At 41.2% G+C, this 17,315-nt stretch overlaps 1 protein-coding gene across 7 annotated transcripts in view; it reads right to left on the bottom strand.

Moving 5' to 3' along the window:
- Positions 1-17,315, bottom strand: part of TIAM1 (T-cell lymphoma invasion and metastasis 1) — a 263,725-nt gene that overhangs the window by 217,540 nt on the left and 28,870 nt on the right. Inside the window, exon 1 of one of the 7 annotated variants that reach the window (XM_019528812.1) lies at positions 8,765-8,852. The exons of the other annotated variants lie outside the window; for them this stretch is intronic. The gene's annotated coding sequence lies outside the window, so the exon portion shown is untranslated. Of the gene's footprint in view, positions 1-8,764; positions 8,853-17,315 lie in introns of those variants that run through there. 7 annotated transcript variants of the gene reach the window in all.

Here is a 17,315-nt window from a genome sequence, read left to right on the forward strand (position 1 = left end):
AGGGGTGGGAACAAAAGTAAACAGTGTTTACTTTCATTTCCCGTTGCAGCACCTCGGGCCTCAGAAAATGCCTTGGTGGGCCACATGGCAGCCCACAGGCCATATGTTGGACAAGCCTGCCTTAGGGTATAGGCAGGAGCTCTGCAGCAGAAGTGATTTAAAGGGTTTCATGACTTTAGACAGTTCAAAAACCGCTGATCCATACCAACAGAGGCTTTTTTTTTGCAGACGAGATACCACATTATGTAAGAGGATGCTGCATAATATGCGTCATTGAGAGGAGAAAAAACAAACCAAACAGAGCTCAACACTAGTGGCTCCTAATGTTTCTGCCCAAGCTCAAACTAAAATACCTGACCATAAGGCATCCCCATGCAGGGGGCAGAGTGACAACCAGGTAGTTGTCAGGTAGCCACACTATATTGTGCCGGCAGGAAAACTGGCATGCTCAGCCAAGCAATCTGGATTCCCCAACCTGAACAATAGCAGGAGGCGATACTAACAAATAAATAAATGCTGAATTTTGTAACGCTCCTTGGCTGATGAAGGGACAATTATATAATGAAACAATGGTGGGCAACACTGCAACTTGTAGGAGAGGGAGTTACAGTACAATACAAAGTCACTAGCAAAGAACACCACAGAGGCTAGAGTGACACATGGGGACATTTGCTACTAGAGACATAAAAATTCAACACAAGCCCTCATGTCTGTGTTGAATATATTTAACGTTAGCTTGCATCTTTTGATGCTTAATTAAGAAGATTACATTGGTACCACAGTGCAAGGTAATAAAATAGTGAATAGGGCAACTACTTCAAGCAATAATGCATTTGTTTGTTTCAGTTATATTTTTTCCTCTGCTGTTTTTCTTTGGTCTCCATTACTCAGTACTGGCTGTTAGGTTTTATGTTCATACATGGGGTTTAAAGAGGTTATTGTTTTATGCTGCCTACATAAATAGCAACAAGCTGTTGCTATCCCTGCTGTGCAAGCAAAGGAATGATTAGATTAGATTATCAATCTTGTATATAGTAAAACATCAGATTGTTGTTATACACAAATCTAATAGAAAATGTAATAGAGAATCATATTCTGGATTCTCTTCTACCCCTGCATTTCCAGTGAATTCAGTGCGTGTGTGTGAGGACTGACTATACACACTTACCGAGACAGACACACAGCCAAGGTTTCTGAGTGAAGGTTGTTAGGGCCCAATCCTCTAAACAGTTATATCTGTAAATATACTTGTGCAGCTACCCCCATGGGGGTCATCAGTTCTGCTCATGCAAGTTCTGTATGTACTCACATGCAGGAGTCTGTGGGGTTTTGCCCTTAGTCTTAACCCACCCAGTTACTGCATGACCTTTCACTGTTCACATGTTGCTACTACCACTACTAACTCAGACCTAGCATTTTACACCCTGCAAGATCCCACTGCAGTAGAGACTCCAGATCTCATTCTGCTGTGCCAAGTAATTACCCAACACAGAATTAATGCAAAAAGCAGGAGAGTTAAGCACACATATGTATGTGAAGAGCCATGTGGCCTATGGCAACCAAAACAGGTTAGTTCCCAGTTTCCTTGCCATCCCACTCTTCAATTAGACTATAATCTCTTTAGGATTGTGACTGTCTTACAGTTCTGTGTAAGTAGTGCCAAGCACAACAGGGGCTTACATCTATGACCGAGCCTCCTGGACATTACTGCAATACGAATCGTCATCAGAACGATAAACTAGGTTATAGAACTTGTACCACGAGAATTTGTGCCACCAAGTTAGAGAAGAAAAACCTACATCTGGAACGTCGCTGCTTTTATTCAACTTATATCGCAGCCCTGAAGTTGTTTAAAATGAATGCCCATTTTATCTTTAACATGCCTGACAACACTACTTTCAGTCCAGCCCAAACTGGGCTAAATACGTTATGTATAACAATAAAACATAAAAAAAAAAAAAAAAAAAAAGGAATATATGAGACCTTTCAACATGAAAAGAATTTAATGAAATGTCAGATCAGAACTATCATAGGCAAAAAAGCTGCTGTTCATCCAGTTCTACTTTCCTGAGTAGGCATGAGAGTTCCCTGCCATCAGTCTCACTTTCTCCAGCCTCACTACTTGCATGCCTAAAATCACTGAAAGTTAGCCAGGGTTGGGTCTAGTCACCACACACTGAGAAAACGCTAAAAAGTTCTTCAAGAGGCAATACTGGCAGTTCAGAAGACGATGCTCTGACTCCACACTGAATTAATGCTCCAGCAACCCAACAGGAAGACCTGCTGAACAGCTCAAGCAGCCATTTCACTCCTGAGTATGTGCTCAATAAAAATCTCTTTGCATTTCTTGCAATAAATGGAGCTGTTAAATTTGGCAGGGATACTGGAGTTAAGCAACTACATTCCACCTACCTATATTTTTCCTATAAATTTAACCAAATAAGACGGTCTTTATTTCCTGTACTATGAACCTGAGAAAAAATGTTGTGTGCAGCATTACTCTGTACATACAAATAACTGCTGTGTTCTACTGGAGGTGCCTGTAAATCTACACACAGTCTACCACGTTGCCCAGTTCACAATAAACAGAAAGCCACAGTAGGTATTATAAGTATTAATATTTAAGTGAAATAGTTCCCTTTTCTATTTTTAAAAGGCCCATAACTCCTATTTTCATAAAAGGAGATATTTGAGCTGGTGTGCTCTTTAACCAATGATGGCTGATGAGTAGAGTGCTCAATCATACCAGACAGAAGCATTAAAAAAACCCAAGTGATTAAGAATCTTGCTAGGCTAAAGCAGAGAAAAGGGTCATGTTGACTGAAGAAAAAACACTGCCCACTTGCCCATGACTATTTCAGACAATGATAAAACATTAGTGCTTAGGACTACAAAATCACCTCCAATTAAGACTCCCATAAATAGTTCATTTGACCTGCCAAAAGAATGTGCAGTTGCTTCTTCAGAAATTTGGCATGACAAAGAGGGGGAGGGTTTATTAAACAAAAATGCAAATAGGTAAAGATCTTTAAAAATTGATTACATGATTAAAATACATTATCCTTGGCAATGAAATAAACACTGCTTTGCCAGAGTTATTAAAAAAAATGTCTAAGAGATGCAGGTCCACTTAAAGATGCATGTCTCTACTGTGGGTAACAGCAGAAAAAATAAGTACTACAGCTTTCATTCAGAGTAAACGGAATAATTAAAAAAAAAAAAGTTGTCTTCTCTACTCTGGGAAGGAAGAAGGAAGAAAAATGGCTACAAAAAGAAGAAAAATTGCCACAGAATTTCAGTCCCAGAAGAAGAATTGCAAAGAGCTAAAGAAAATCTGTTTGTTGGCAAAAATCAGGCTCAGAAAACAGATCCATCAAATTCACACTGCATTGTCTCCTTGTTCTCCTTGTTTGGTTGAACAACAAGCTTATATTAAGTTAGGTACCTAAGTAAAAGATGCGTATTCCTTTCACAGCTTGTTTAATGATAAAAAGTTTTTACTCTCTTGCATAGACCGTTCATAGCAGTTGGGTATTTTGATAAACATCTGAAGGATCAAGGCCTTGAAAAGAAACGTATTAAAAATATAGATCGCTCTTGTATCACTCAGCAGACAGTTATTTAATCCTTGTCGGTAATTTATTGATTTGAAAACACCATTCACTTTATTTCATAAAACTAAAATAAATAATCACGTCCACTAGGTCAAAACCACAAACTGCTATACATTTTCTAACACCTACCATAAATTATGGCACCATAATGCTGAAATATTCTAGTTGTCAGGGCAGTAATGGTGCAGACGGCCCTGCATTTTTAACCTTGATTGTACATAATTGTTAATCACTGACCCATTCTCCAACACTCCTAGACCCAAGCATGTTGCTAAGCAACCCATTTTTGCTCCAGATACTTTTGGCCATTGCTAAACTAGCTTCAAAAAGTCAACAAAGTGAGTATTGAGCTTAAGACAGACAGGTTTTGAGGTGGGCCGGGGGGGGTGCATGTACATGTGCGATGAAGGTACTAGGTAGTAGTTACATCTAATGGCCCGTCTTTAAAATGTAATATTAAGTGTTACTTGCCATATATCAAGAATTCTTAAAGAAGCCTTTATAACACTGTAGACTACAACACTGTTTACAGTCTTTTAAATTAATAACATTAATTGCTTCTTGCTCCTAAACATTCCAGTGTAAATTAAGTGCCACCAGCATTATGAGAGAGACATTCCCTGAATTTATTAAGATGAATACTAAGGAGTTTCATTCATAACTTGCACTTACCTGACCAGGAAATCACACCCCACATTTCCAGGGCTTAATAATTCCAGACAAATACAATTTATAGCAAACACCACCTGTGTTTGGCTATAAATCCAGCAAGAATCACCACCCCAAGAAAACTGCATTTCATACCGCAACATATTCATACTGCAGATTACAGAAATGTCTCAAAATTAATATTACCATGGGCAGGAAAAGGACTCCACTGAACTGAATTAAAAAAAATGTTTAGAAACAGAGAGCAAGTATTATTGGGGAAAACATGCTGTTCTCAGAAAGCTAATGATAATCTAATTACTCTCTAGGCCAGATATAAAAAATGTTCAATAGCTAGCTGACAAAATAAAATAAAGAAGTTGCCATACTATGCCAGGTCGCTGAGGATATCCAAATGGTTTTTATTTTAATGATGTATCACTGTCATAAAAAGCTACTACCACACATTAAGGTTAGCTATTAGGAGCTAGATCTTTCTTCCATTGAAATCGATGACAAAATTCCACCGATTTCAGTAAAAGCAAGACTGAGCAAATAAATCATCAAGAAGGAATTGGTAAAATTATGAAAGTAAGGAAAGTCAATGAAGTTCCATAGTTGCATTTTTACAACCTCCTAGATGAAAGCAGACCCTGCTGAGTAGTCTCAAAGACCCTGGCCATCTTAGGAAAAAAAAATAAAGCTACATGAATACTCAAGTAGCTGAAAGTGTTTAATTTCCAGATTGAGGTCAGGTCAGTCTGCATTTGTTTAGGATTATTAACAACAACTCAAATAAGGACAGGGCCTCAATCATTCACGTAATCAGTGCCCCAAAGTTAACCTCTCCTTTTACAATGAATTTTCTTTCATTGTATATATTGCATTTTATGATGTACAAGTCTATGTGGTAAATAAGTCAACCCCATATTTCTGATCAAGAAAGTTAGGATTTTCGTAGATCCAGTGTAGAAGCAGACGCCGCCTCACCAAAGCCACCTCCAGGGGAGGTGTTAGGCACTTGAACTCGGCTGTCACCTTGTCCCAGCACTTTCTGAATGCAGGTCAGTGCTGGCCACTGTGGCCAGAGACTGTGAGCCACAGCCAGGCAGGCAGCAGCAGAGCTCAGCATGGCAGGCTGCGAGTGGCTCTTGCCCAGCAAGCGCTGCTCACTGCTGTCACTCTGCACCCTGGTGTTGCTTGTGGTAGGCAGTGGCACCATAGCTCCTGTGCTGTCAGACAGTGGCTCCACCCTGCTGGGTGCAGCAGGATGACAGCACAGGTTTTGAGGTGGGCAGGGGATGAACTAACTTTCAAACATCTTTTTTTTTTTTTTTTTTTTTATTTCAAAGTACTGATACAGTGTATAAGTAGAAGTGGAAATTTAAGGGTAAATATTTTGGCTTCAAACTTCATCTTGTACACCATGAAATATGGTAGTTATGGTTAGAACAAAAATCTCCTAGGAATAAAGGCTGATTGAAAAAAAAATACAATTTTACATGAAATATTTTTGTGATTATTTCCTCCCACCACCACCCCTTTTTCAAATGGCTCTTATGAGTAACATTTTTGTTTAAATATTCATTGCACTTGAGATGCAATCCTAGCTTCATTGTGGTCTCTTGACTTCAGTAGTCAGATTTTCACCTTCAACGTAAGCTCAAATCTAAACATGTGCATACAGTATAAAGATATACCATTGCACTCATGTCCAGGATCACCACTAAAAAGCAGGACCTGGAGTCTGTTTTACTTTAAGAAAAATGATAAAACCAAATAAGCACCAGCAAATTATTAGCTTGAAGGAAAAAAAATTGTTAAGCATTACAATACCACATGAAACCTGGGGCCCCAGAGTAATATGACTAGTTCCTTTTACTCTAAGTCATACAACAGAAAAGATTTCTGAATGTTTAACTCATCATCACCTACCTGGTGATGCCTGCTCTCTCGCTGGCTTCGCAAGACTTTAATAGCATCAGTACATTTTAAACAAATCTATACAGTGCATAGCTGTCACCGCCTTTTCAGTCATCCTGAGTAATTAGATATTATCACCACTAGTTGCCCCCTAAAAGATAAGCATCACTTCAAGAATAAAAATAAAATGAAGATTAAAAAGACTGTCATAAGCCATCTGCCCTCTGGACTGCAATACAACATTAACACACACAGCCTGGCTTGGACTGGGAGATAAGGCAGTAAAGTTTAACACAAGCCTAATACCAGAGGTTCACTTGAGGATGATGAGCCAAAAAATATGAAATACTAGTACAATCATGTTAAGTTCCTAACGCATCCATTTCTCCAAAATGAAAAAATAAATAAATAAATAGATCACTCCAAAGATTTCCATACCACTATAGGTCACCTGCCAAAGACACACCCTAAGTGCTGGGTTTCTCACAACCTGCTCTACTTTTCCATGTCATACTTGCAAGCAAATAAAATACTGAAACATACGACCTCTTCATCTGTAAGCTGCCCACAGTATAAAGACTTCCTGAACAATTATCTCCTCTGCCTGTCACTATGAGCAAGAAGGAACAGACAGGAAGTACAGAGCAGTGCAATATGCACATGCATACAGACACTGGCATACGTACGTTTGCTCCCAAGCCAGCTAACAGATGGTAGAACTAACTTTAGGCCTATCGGCCTTTGCAGAATTGATTTCAGAAAGAGATTGAACTGTAAAATACTCACAAAATGCAAACCTTTCCTAAAAAGGGAGGCTGTTCAGGCAATAGCCAGTAAATATTAGATTCCTGAAGACTTCAAGTAAACAAAATACACACCAAAAATCAAGTAACTTCCCATGCATCAAGACCCATGGACTGATCCCCAAATCTTTCTAGTAATTAAGGATCAAAATTAGTAGAATTAGTGTACTGAGCAAACTGTGTATAAAATTTGTCAGGCAAGAAGCAAAAATCTGGCCACATGCAGAATTGGGGGGGGGGCGGGGGTTGAACTCAAACTCTGTTTATTCAAAATAAAAATCAAACCCTAAAAACAACCAAGCTGTTGGTTCTGGGGGGACAAAAATTTTTTTACAACATTCAGCTAACATGACAACTTAGTTTTCAACACCAGTTCTTCAGATTGGTAGGCTAGAAATAGATGTTGATGGAGGAAACAGATTGAGTGTGCCATGATATTGCAGCACAGCTGATCTGCTGCACCGACAAGACACATCACCCCTTTTGTCCCATGCTCAATGGAGAAGGACAAGGGGCAATGTGATCTTCCCACTTTGCCCACTCAACCAGACCTGTGCCCCAGAGTCTATCACCACTTTTTGTTGTGCCACTGAATTTCTTTTCATGTGGCATAACAAAGGGTATCAACGTCTCTATTTGCTCAGCATTTGTGCTGCCACAAAATTTTTATGGCAGCACAAATAAGACATCAGCCAGCATCTGTTTCCACCCACAGAGTTACAAGAGTCACAATAAGACAGACACCACAAGCCAAAAGGAGAAATAGCACCCCTTCAATTACAAGCTCTACTGACAGACATATCAATGGCAGTCCTTCCTCAAAGCCAGATACTGAAATCCTCTCCCCCTTTTATGTTCAGTCTTCACTCTGACAAAACCCCCAAGGAAGTCCATGCCGTTTTTTTCCCCCCCAGAGTTGTTTCTTTTTTGTCCGACTTTCTTCCACCTTCTCACCAATTACTTTCTCTGGTCACTACTTTGAATCTGAACCAAAGCTGATGTGGCCAAGAGTCTTTGCCACCTGAATTATTGACATGCAAGAGCTCATGCACCCATGCAACATGGCTCTCCTGTGAGCATCAGTGAAGAGATAATGATCCAAGTCATACAAAATAGTAATACCTGTAACGCAAACATAATTTAAATAGAGATAAACTACAATCACCTAGGAAAGATGTGCTCAAAGTGTGGCCTGAGGGCTGGATCTGGTCCACAAAGCCAAGTCTTTCATCCCATGGCACTCCTCACAGGTCAGAAAGCTTGGTAACAGGGGAGTGGCGACAGCAGTAGTAGCCAGACTAGGTACACACACGAGCCATCAAAAATTTAACCAAAAAAAGTGAATAATCCAACCTGCACATTGTCTATTAAGCACATTCAGTGGACAGCTAAGGGCAAATTTTTCTTTATCACATGTCAGTGACTTGGATCCTCAGCTGGAAACAAAATTATTTACAAGCACAAAAAAAAAAAAAATCACGTCTGCATCACATGTATTTAAACTCACCTTTCCACTCCGATCAGAATGCAGGAAAGCGTACAGGGAAACAGATGGCCCTAGACTGAACACAAGGCACAATTCACTTGAGGAGCTGAGGCAAGGGCTGGGAGGCAAGAAGAGATGCAAATCAACCCCAGGATTGAATTTAGCCTTGTATTTATAGCAGGGCCGTGTTGTAGATATTTGCTTTCCCCTTCAGCAGAAAAATATAAACTGAAGTAAATAGTCCATTTTTTGACAGTGGCTGCAGTTTTAAAAAGGACAAAAATACCCACCACAATGTGACTGTACGTCTGAATCTCTTGCAAAGCTTCTCCATTACTTCCAACCATTGTTTTGCTAGGATGCTGAGTGGCCATCAGGATGTGCAGATTAAGATTATATCATTGTGGAGGAGGTTATACAAAGCAAAGAAAAAAAAAATAGATAAGTGTCCCAAGATGTTAGCATACTCTGCTAGCCAGTCAAAATACAGCAGCCATGTTGAAACTAAGCAAAGAAGAAAAGGCTAAAGTACATGACCTTTCCATTCTACCATAGCTAAAAATACTGACGTACAAGCTACAGGCAAATTTTAGGACTAGATCCAGTGAGGGACTGAGCTGCTTCAAGCTCTGAGTTAACTAATAGAAATGAGGGCAGCTCAGGCCCAAAAAATTCAATCTTGCAATGTACTGAATACCTCCTAAGAAAAGAAGAGCTCTCCAACTCCTATTGTAGTGAGTGGAAATAGAAGAAGGCCTCAGCACATCCTAGTGGGTGCTCAAAACTTGCAAGATCAGGTCTTTTCCAAGCACGATAAAAGGTGTGATGCCACCAGAGCTTCAAGCATGTGCTAAGCTGAAAAAGTAAACTTTGAAACAGAAAGCAAGTATCTAAAACAAAAAGTTGCTAAACCTGATCTCTTGCTCTCACTGACTCAGGCTCTCCCACACACCTCCTTCCTTAGGCAAATCTCTTTACAAATATAGCCCACTAATAAGTCTGTGTTGCTGGTGCCCCTCTGCACTTGACAGAGAGAATGCAAAATCTGTGACAACTCCAGCTAGAAAACTGTGGCTCTTTAGCTCAAGCTGTACCAAGTCATTCCAATAACTTGTTGGGTCACTGGGCCAATCCCAAAGAGTTGACAAGAGGGTGAGCATTAGATTCAGTGCATTCATACAAGTACATGCATAGAGAGTGCAGACTGCTTCACAATGCTTACTGCTTTCATTAAGTTTTAAAACCTTATTTTTCTGTTCAGTGAAATCCACACCATCTCCTACAGTACACCTGTTAGAAAACCACATTATTCTATCCATGTTTTTCCATTATTTTAAAATCAAAAAAAGTTAACAGTTGTGTTTTATTTCCATTTTATTCAAGCTATACTTCACGGGCAATTGGTGCATCCTGAGTCTGGGGGAGGCACTAGCGGCAGGGAGGTCCCCCAGTGGCTGATTGCTGACTGCGGGGTGGTCCCTCAGAGAACGATCACCAACCCCAGAAGTGCCAGCAACAAAACCATAAGTGCCGGCAGTGCTTCTCTTGGCGCCCCCACCCCCTGGTAGTGCCAATCTGGGGGGGGGCCCACTGGCCAGCACTTACCCCCCGTGCCCCAGCTCCCTGGTCAATGAGGGCAAATCTCAAGGGGGGGGGCACAAGGCCCCCCCCATGCATCACCTATGCTATACTTTGTGGCCCCATTCCTGCAAGAATGAAAGGCACATGCTTAACTTTACGGTAAGTACTACTGCCTACTCACAATGTGTACACAGACATTGTAAAATATACTCAACTCCAAGATTCAAGCTTTAATAGCTCAGATTCTCATGTCAAATCTTACCCACTGTATTCACTGAAGTCATGGGGATGGATTCAAATGCGGCTACTTGGAGGAGTAAGACCAACACGATTTAGACCCTAAGGGTGCAGACAGAAGTGCAGCTCTCAGCTGTAAATCAGAACGATTTTTTTTAAAGCCTTCGGAGTTGCAACAACGCCCCCCCCCAAACCAAACCAAAAACTGTTGGGTCCGGCGGGACAAGAATCTATAAGCAGGCTGGGAGCCTGCAGCCAGGTGCCTGCAGGAATGGCCACAGCTTACTGTTTTCAGAATGGGAAAGGGGAAAGACAGTGGAGGGAGCTCATTCTTGGGTTTCCCCAGCAGGTGCTGAAAGGTGCAGTGGGTGAATTGGAGCCCACCTACCTCAGGGGGGCTCCCACCCTCAGGGGAGGGGGGCTGAAAAAAAAGCCAGAATGGGCTCCCTCCGCTCCCCCCCCCCCCCCCTTTCTTTGAAAACAGCAACAGGCTGGGAGCTCTGCAGATACAAGTTACAAAAGGCGCTACATTTTGAAAGACAAGGTTCTTTGCCTGAATCTGATATCTTTTATTAGACCAACTTAAATAGCTGGAAGCAAGCTTTCGGATTCAAAACCCTTCATCAGGCTAAGGAAGTTTCAGCAGTTCTTACAGTCTCCATTTCAAACGGCTGAATTCTCCGATACCTCATCCAATGAGGGGTCAGATTTTCACCCGATTGGTCATTTAAGATGTCTGCAGCTGTGCACTTGTGTTTGGTCACAGATATAAACTGCTTTCTGTGGTCAGATGAGGCAAAAAGTATCACTTTGTCTGCACCCTAAACGCACAAGGATCTGCTCGTTTCTCCAGATTTCAATGGTTTGGGATCAGGTCCAGGGAAAGAGGGGAAGGGGTAAAAGCAAAATAGGAATACTCTGTGCCATTCAAAACAGAAGCCAAGCAGCATAAAAATTAAACTGCTACAGTGCACTGTCATTTTTGGGCAGTTGGCCCATGTAATTTGTAAGGAATGGATAGCACCTGCATGTGTGCTTTACTAAGGAGTTGACCAATTAGCTCCACAGTAAAGCATCACTATCTACACATGCACCAGTATTAGGTAACAGTAAATTAATGAACTCTGCTGTAGGATAGTACTGTCAGGGATAGTACTATCCTACAGCAGAGTAATAATGTGCACCAAAATGCGCATGTAGACAGTGACGGGGGCTGGCTGGGGCACAAGGGTGCTGAAGTGCAGGGACTGCCCACTACCCAGCCCCTCAATTTAACACCCTTATACCCCAGCCAGACCCTCCACCATTCAACACCACCACCTGGAGCCTGGGGATGACCCCCCTCCCCACCAAGTTCCCCTGCCAGCCTGGGGCTGCTCTGCCCCAACTCAAACTGCTGCAGTCCCAGATACATGTGCAGATGATATGCTTGTGACCAGCCAACTCCAATGCAAACTGCACCAGAGTTTCTCACATCACCTTAATGACCCTTAGATGCACCCACTGTGTCACAAGACTCTCATACCACCAGCATCACCATCATCCCACATGCCACAAAATTGTTAAACCAGGACAAAAGAGGTGCAGAACTCCTCCTACAAGCCACTTACTGCCCTCTTCACATCTATTGAAAATTAGGTCTTAAATGAGAGTTGATGCCATATAGCACCTCAGGAAGCACCTCTCAGCTCTTGATGGGATCCAACACTTTTCACTGCATGTGTGTCATACAAAGCAGAGCCTTTTTCCACACCAGATAGTAATCGCAAAACAAAAGTTATGTTTAACAATTGTGGTACACTTCTAAACTTTCAATTACAAGGCAATACTCTAGAACAAAGAGAGAAAAGAAGATTTTGGTAAAAGGTATTAATTGCATATTTTGCTTCCACAACATAATGCTACATTTAATTTAAAAACCTGCCTTGCAGGGATGCATTGTTTGTGTTAATTATATACTTCTAGCTTCATGTAAAAATAGATTCAGGCCACACAAAAAAAAGGGGGGGAAAAAGTCATATATGGGAGATTTATAAAAATACAAGATCCAGCCCAAAAAAAGCTTACACTAATTAATGCTTCCCTGTAACAGAAGAATCTTTTGCTTATGGAAATTTAATATTGATGCTAATTTCTATTAGTACTGTATAAAATGAAAATACTAGCCTCCTCTTGGCTCTGTCCATCTCCTCCCAAACAAGCTCTTCCTTTGGAAAAACAGAAGTAAAAGATATCATTGGGCTGGAAACAGTGAAAATGCTTTTTATATGAAGGGTCTAAAACTGCCTCCCTTACCCATGCTGAGTAGCACCTTACTCCATGAATATTCCCCAGGTGGCCATGTTGAAGGGCTTTGTACACACTGTACGAACATCTGCTTCCACTAACAGGTCCTTGCTCACTCAGGTACATGTACTGGATTCAGTGAGACTACCTGCATGAATAAATGCTCCAGTGTGAATAAGGTGTCATAATATGGCCTACAAGAATTAGTGCAGCAAGACACAGTAGAAACTGGGTATGTTTACAATCCTCTCACTTTGTAGTGGTTTATCAAATTAAGGAAAGGCTGTCATTTTAAATGACACCACTTCTCCACTCAGCCCAGTGGTCCTACATATTTGATCGGAGACCCCTTGGAAATAAAGTCTCAACAAACACCTGGAACAGCTTAACAACCCTGTACAGCTACACCTATCCTCAGCCAGTTCACAAACCTTCATGTTTACAGAGAGGCAAAGAAGCTACCACAATTATTTTCAGAGGCTCCACTGCCTTCCACTATATCCAAAATGTTCTCAAATTCTAGAAAATTGGTGCTGAAGTTGAACAGCTTTAAGTGTATTAATAGTCTAACATCATCTGTGCAAAATTGAGTATACGATATAGTCACATTAAAAGGTATCACAATTTGGCTTTTCCACCTTCAAGTAGGTAAGCTTCACATGGATTCTCATTAAAATTCATACCGCTATTCATGAAATAAGGTGATATCCAACTATGAATGCAGGTATCTGAATCTAACTCACCCAAATACAACCATAAAGAGATTATAAGGAAGTCTACCTGAAACTAGAAAAGAAGCGCGTAAGCATCTCTACATCAGACATTTCACACGCTTCATCTTCTGAGCTATATTATTCTTTTGTTTTTAGAAGACCTCGCATCAATCAAATATAGAAGTCTCCTGTCTAATATATGCAGTCTTTCGAAGCAAAAATCTTCCGTAAGGAAAGAGCAATTTGGTAGTAATCCATTTTCAGTAGAACACATACGCTGGATATTCAGTAGCAAAAAATTATAACATTACTAAGAGAGTTTCTGTGTTACATTAAGATTTACAAGAAACTATGGTTGATGCTTAAGTAAGCATAAAATCAAATACTTCTAGTTTTATGGAAGTGTTTCATAGTTTCTAAGTTTCACTTACCTATTAAATAAGTTCACATCCACATTCAAAATACTGAGAAAAGCATGAGGTGTTGAGCCAACACTAGAACAAAGCCAAGGTCAAGCAAGGGACCGTACCCTTTTTCATCACCCTGAACAGCCAAACAAGAACTGCACTGTTAGCATATTACATATGGACCAGGACTGCTTCCCTTTCTCAGCCACTACAGAAATGGAACACAGCCTAAGATCTGTTAGCTCACTGGTGCTCAGCAATTTGGTCCCATGGATCAAGTGAGGCTCAAAGAGCCAGGAGGTGGGCTGCATTGGGCCTTGCACACTAGGATCAGGCTCCTGGGCCCCACACTGTCCTGTGGGGAACCCTGGGAAGTCCCATGGGCCAGATGACAAGGCACCAGGTGCCAGATGTGGCCTGCACTGGAGGTTGAGCACCCCTGTGCTAGCTTATACAGCAGGTGCATAAACAAACTGTCAATGGCCACAGAAATAAAACTGGAAAGGGGAAGAAGTGGCAAACATATAGAAAAAAATTATACTCAGCGCATTAAGAGGTGCCCTCCACCCCATGAAATGGACAGCAACAGAAAAGACAGGAAAAGATTGAGTACTTACATTAGCCTCCCAACCCTATCCCACGTCTGTCATCATGGTAAATATTTTACCATGTGCAGGAATACACAATGTTTTTTAGAAAAATAATTGGTTCCTCTCTGACCTCTCTCTCTCTCTCCCACAGCCACTCTGCATTTCCATCAGCACGAACGCTTCCTATGTCACACACTATCGCAACCCGCATAAAACAACATTTTTAAAAGTCAATGTTAACATGAATTCCATGTCCATTCCTCTTTTTGTCCAGCGGCAGCACAGAGAGATTTTAAAGAGAATTCATCTCATCCCAAACATGCTCAAAGCTCCACTTTGCTCGCAAAGCTAAAGCAGGCAGCATGCAGGAACAGGAGAGTACATGCATGCTTCCCAACACGTGCTCACCCACACTGGCTGCCAAAAGACACTGCAATATTAGTATCACATATATAATTCACATTCTTATTGAACTAAGCACTCAGCCCCTATTCATCAAAAAGAAACTTGAAGTGAAAGCCTCAGACTCCACAGAAAGTCTCCGTTGTATCTAACGCCTTAACCACAATTCTCACGGTAGCAAACGAATCTAGACCACAGAGGGCAAGCACAGAGAGATTTTGAGCTTGTTGATCCTGAAGAGGCCGTGTTAGACACCAGAGCTCCCAGTTTAGTTTTTAGGTAGTAATGGCCAATTTCATCTTGCCATCAGGAGCCTTGCTCCCACTTCTGCGACCACCTGTGGAGTGCCACCAGCATCAGCAATGCTGGGAGAAAAGTACACCAGAGGGATACACTATAGGGATAAGCTAAATTGGATGTTAATTATAGCATGGCAAGTAAGTGACAGTTACTGGAGTCAGAGGAAACTTTTCAAAGTTAGAAGACAAAACATACACCCACAGAGAAGCTCCCTGGCTATATTTCTGCCCCTCTCCAACCCCCATTCAACTTTCAATTTGCATTTGCTTTTCAGATTGATGGGGCAAAAAAAAAAAAAAAAAAAATTCCTGAGGTGACAGATTAAGCTGCTGAACTAGACTTCCAGGCTCCAATGCTGACAAGGTTATCACACTGGAAAAGGAAGGGGGCAAAAAAGAAGCATCCAAAAAAAAAAAAAAAGGCATCTGTTTTAAAGGTCCTTGGGGCACAGTCATGTCTGGGATAGATAGTAGGGAAAAAAAATTATATAGGATTCAGGATTTAGCTGGGAGCAGTTAGAGATTTCTCCATTGTGACGCAGTGCCAGAAGCAAGTATGGCAAAAAGGAGAAAGTGCAGATTTGCAGTTACTCAGACAGCCGCCAGTAATGAGATCTATCAAGCAGAGGGGCCAGTTACTGCATGCCGGTCTGCTTGTTCAAGAAGCAGCCAAAATACCTTGTAACTCTCTATAAGCCATTTAAACAGGGACTCTTTCTTTGCTACATTAAGAGAATTTGTACTGATCTCTCCTTACTCACAGCTGTAGCATTTAGAGCTTGAAAAATAACCTCGTCAATAAGATTAAAGCAGATTTTATTTCTGGAGAGCAGAGGAATCCATAAAGCACATCCCAGGCAATTCTAGTATCTACAGCTCACATCCACAGGAAGTCACACCACTACTTAAAACTAGAGAAACAGAAGTTCCATAAAGCCAAGACAAAACAAGGTAACTAGAACTAGACCAATTCTGCAGAGAAAAACAACATTTCACAGAATTTGCTGCCTAAAGGGGAACTAAAATATTATTAAATGCATACATAACATCCCCCACAAGAAAAAGCTGTCCTGAATGCAGGAGAATCCTGTGGTAGAAGAGAGCAGTGAAGGGGAGGAGAAACAGAATGACTGTGGAATTAAAGTCTGTATCATAATGCACATGCAAAACCAACCCTAATGAAGGCACTGCCTAATTTATGAATGCTTGACTTCACAGCACTGATGCACTCTGAACCCCAAAATTAAAAGATACATGCTCCCCCCCCCCTTTTTTTTTTTAATTAAAAAATTTATTATACAAACATACAATCTGTTCTGTGGAACTACAGTTACCCTTGATTTGGGTTGTCACTATCAGCAGGTATGGCTCTATGGATCCATAGCAAAATCCCTACCATTTGAGCTAGTCAGTGCATCAGGTAAGGCTAGTGAGTTGTTATACTCTACTTGGAACTGCCACTTGACAGGAACGAGATGTACTTTGCTAGGCTTATCTGTCATTTACCAAATACTCAGGTCTATCCCAGCTGCAATAATGGGGTCAATTTGGGGTTTTAGAAAAGAGCATGCACCCTTGTGATTTTGAAGTGGAATTATTATTCTAGAATAAAGTCACTTACATCACGCATTAAGTGTCCACATGGAGAGTCATTCAAGCATAATTACAGCAAAATAAACTATTCTACTACAGCTATGCCAGTCAATTTCCCAAAAAGATCAACTTAAAGAAGTCATTGTTTTTTAAGATAGTGACTACAATTCTGGAAACTTTCAAGTTTGCATGAAAAATTCCACTGAATAAACCATGAGATTCTGTTCAAAAGAAGGACAGAAAGATGAGAAAAAACACATTCCCTTCCTGCAAGATAGGTGACCTTTTAAAACTCCAAACAGAGGTAAGTTCTGTTTAAGATACTGAAGCTGTGCAAATGTATACTAGCAGAGAAACAGGCCCCAGCATGGGAAAAGGGGTCTCATGGAATCCAAGTTCATCCTTCCCTGCACCTCCCTGATAACACCAGCTGCATTCCTAGTACTACTGTGGGCAGAAAGGAGTGCCCCAAAGCAACAGACTGCTTCCTCCTTCACTTACTATCAATCATTTATAAAGCCCCATCAGCCTGTACAGCAGTGCAGTCAATGTAAACAAAGAGCCCATCCCTCCAACAAAAGGCATTCAAGGACATGTGCAAACACCAAAGGCAGGACCAGAAGGAGCAGTATGATCTCATGTGTGGGGCACTCAAGTTGTAGCATAGTGTCCTATTCTACTCCTGGCTCCGCCACTAACCTGTGGACTTGACCTAAGTCACTGTCCCCCTCCC

This window comes from Crocodylus porosus, unplaced genomic scaffold (genome assembly GCF_001723895.1).
Source record: "Crocodylus porosus isolate Cpor-Errol unplaced genomic scaffold, CroPor_comp1, whole genome shotgun sequence".
In the NCBI taxonomy this organism is placed as follows: domain Eukaryota; kingdom Metazoa; phylum Chordata; order Crocodylia; family Crocodylidae; genus Crocodylus; species Crocodylus porosus.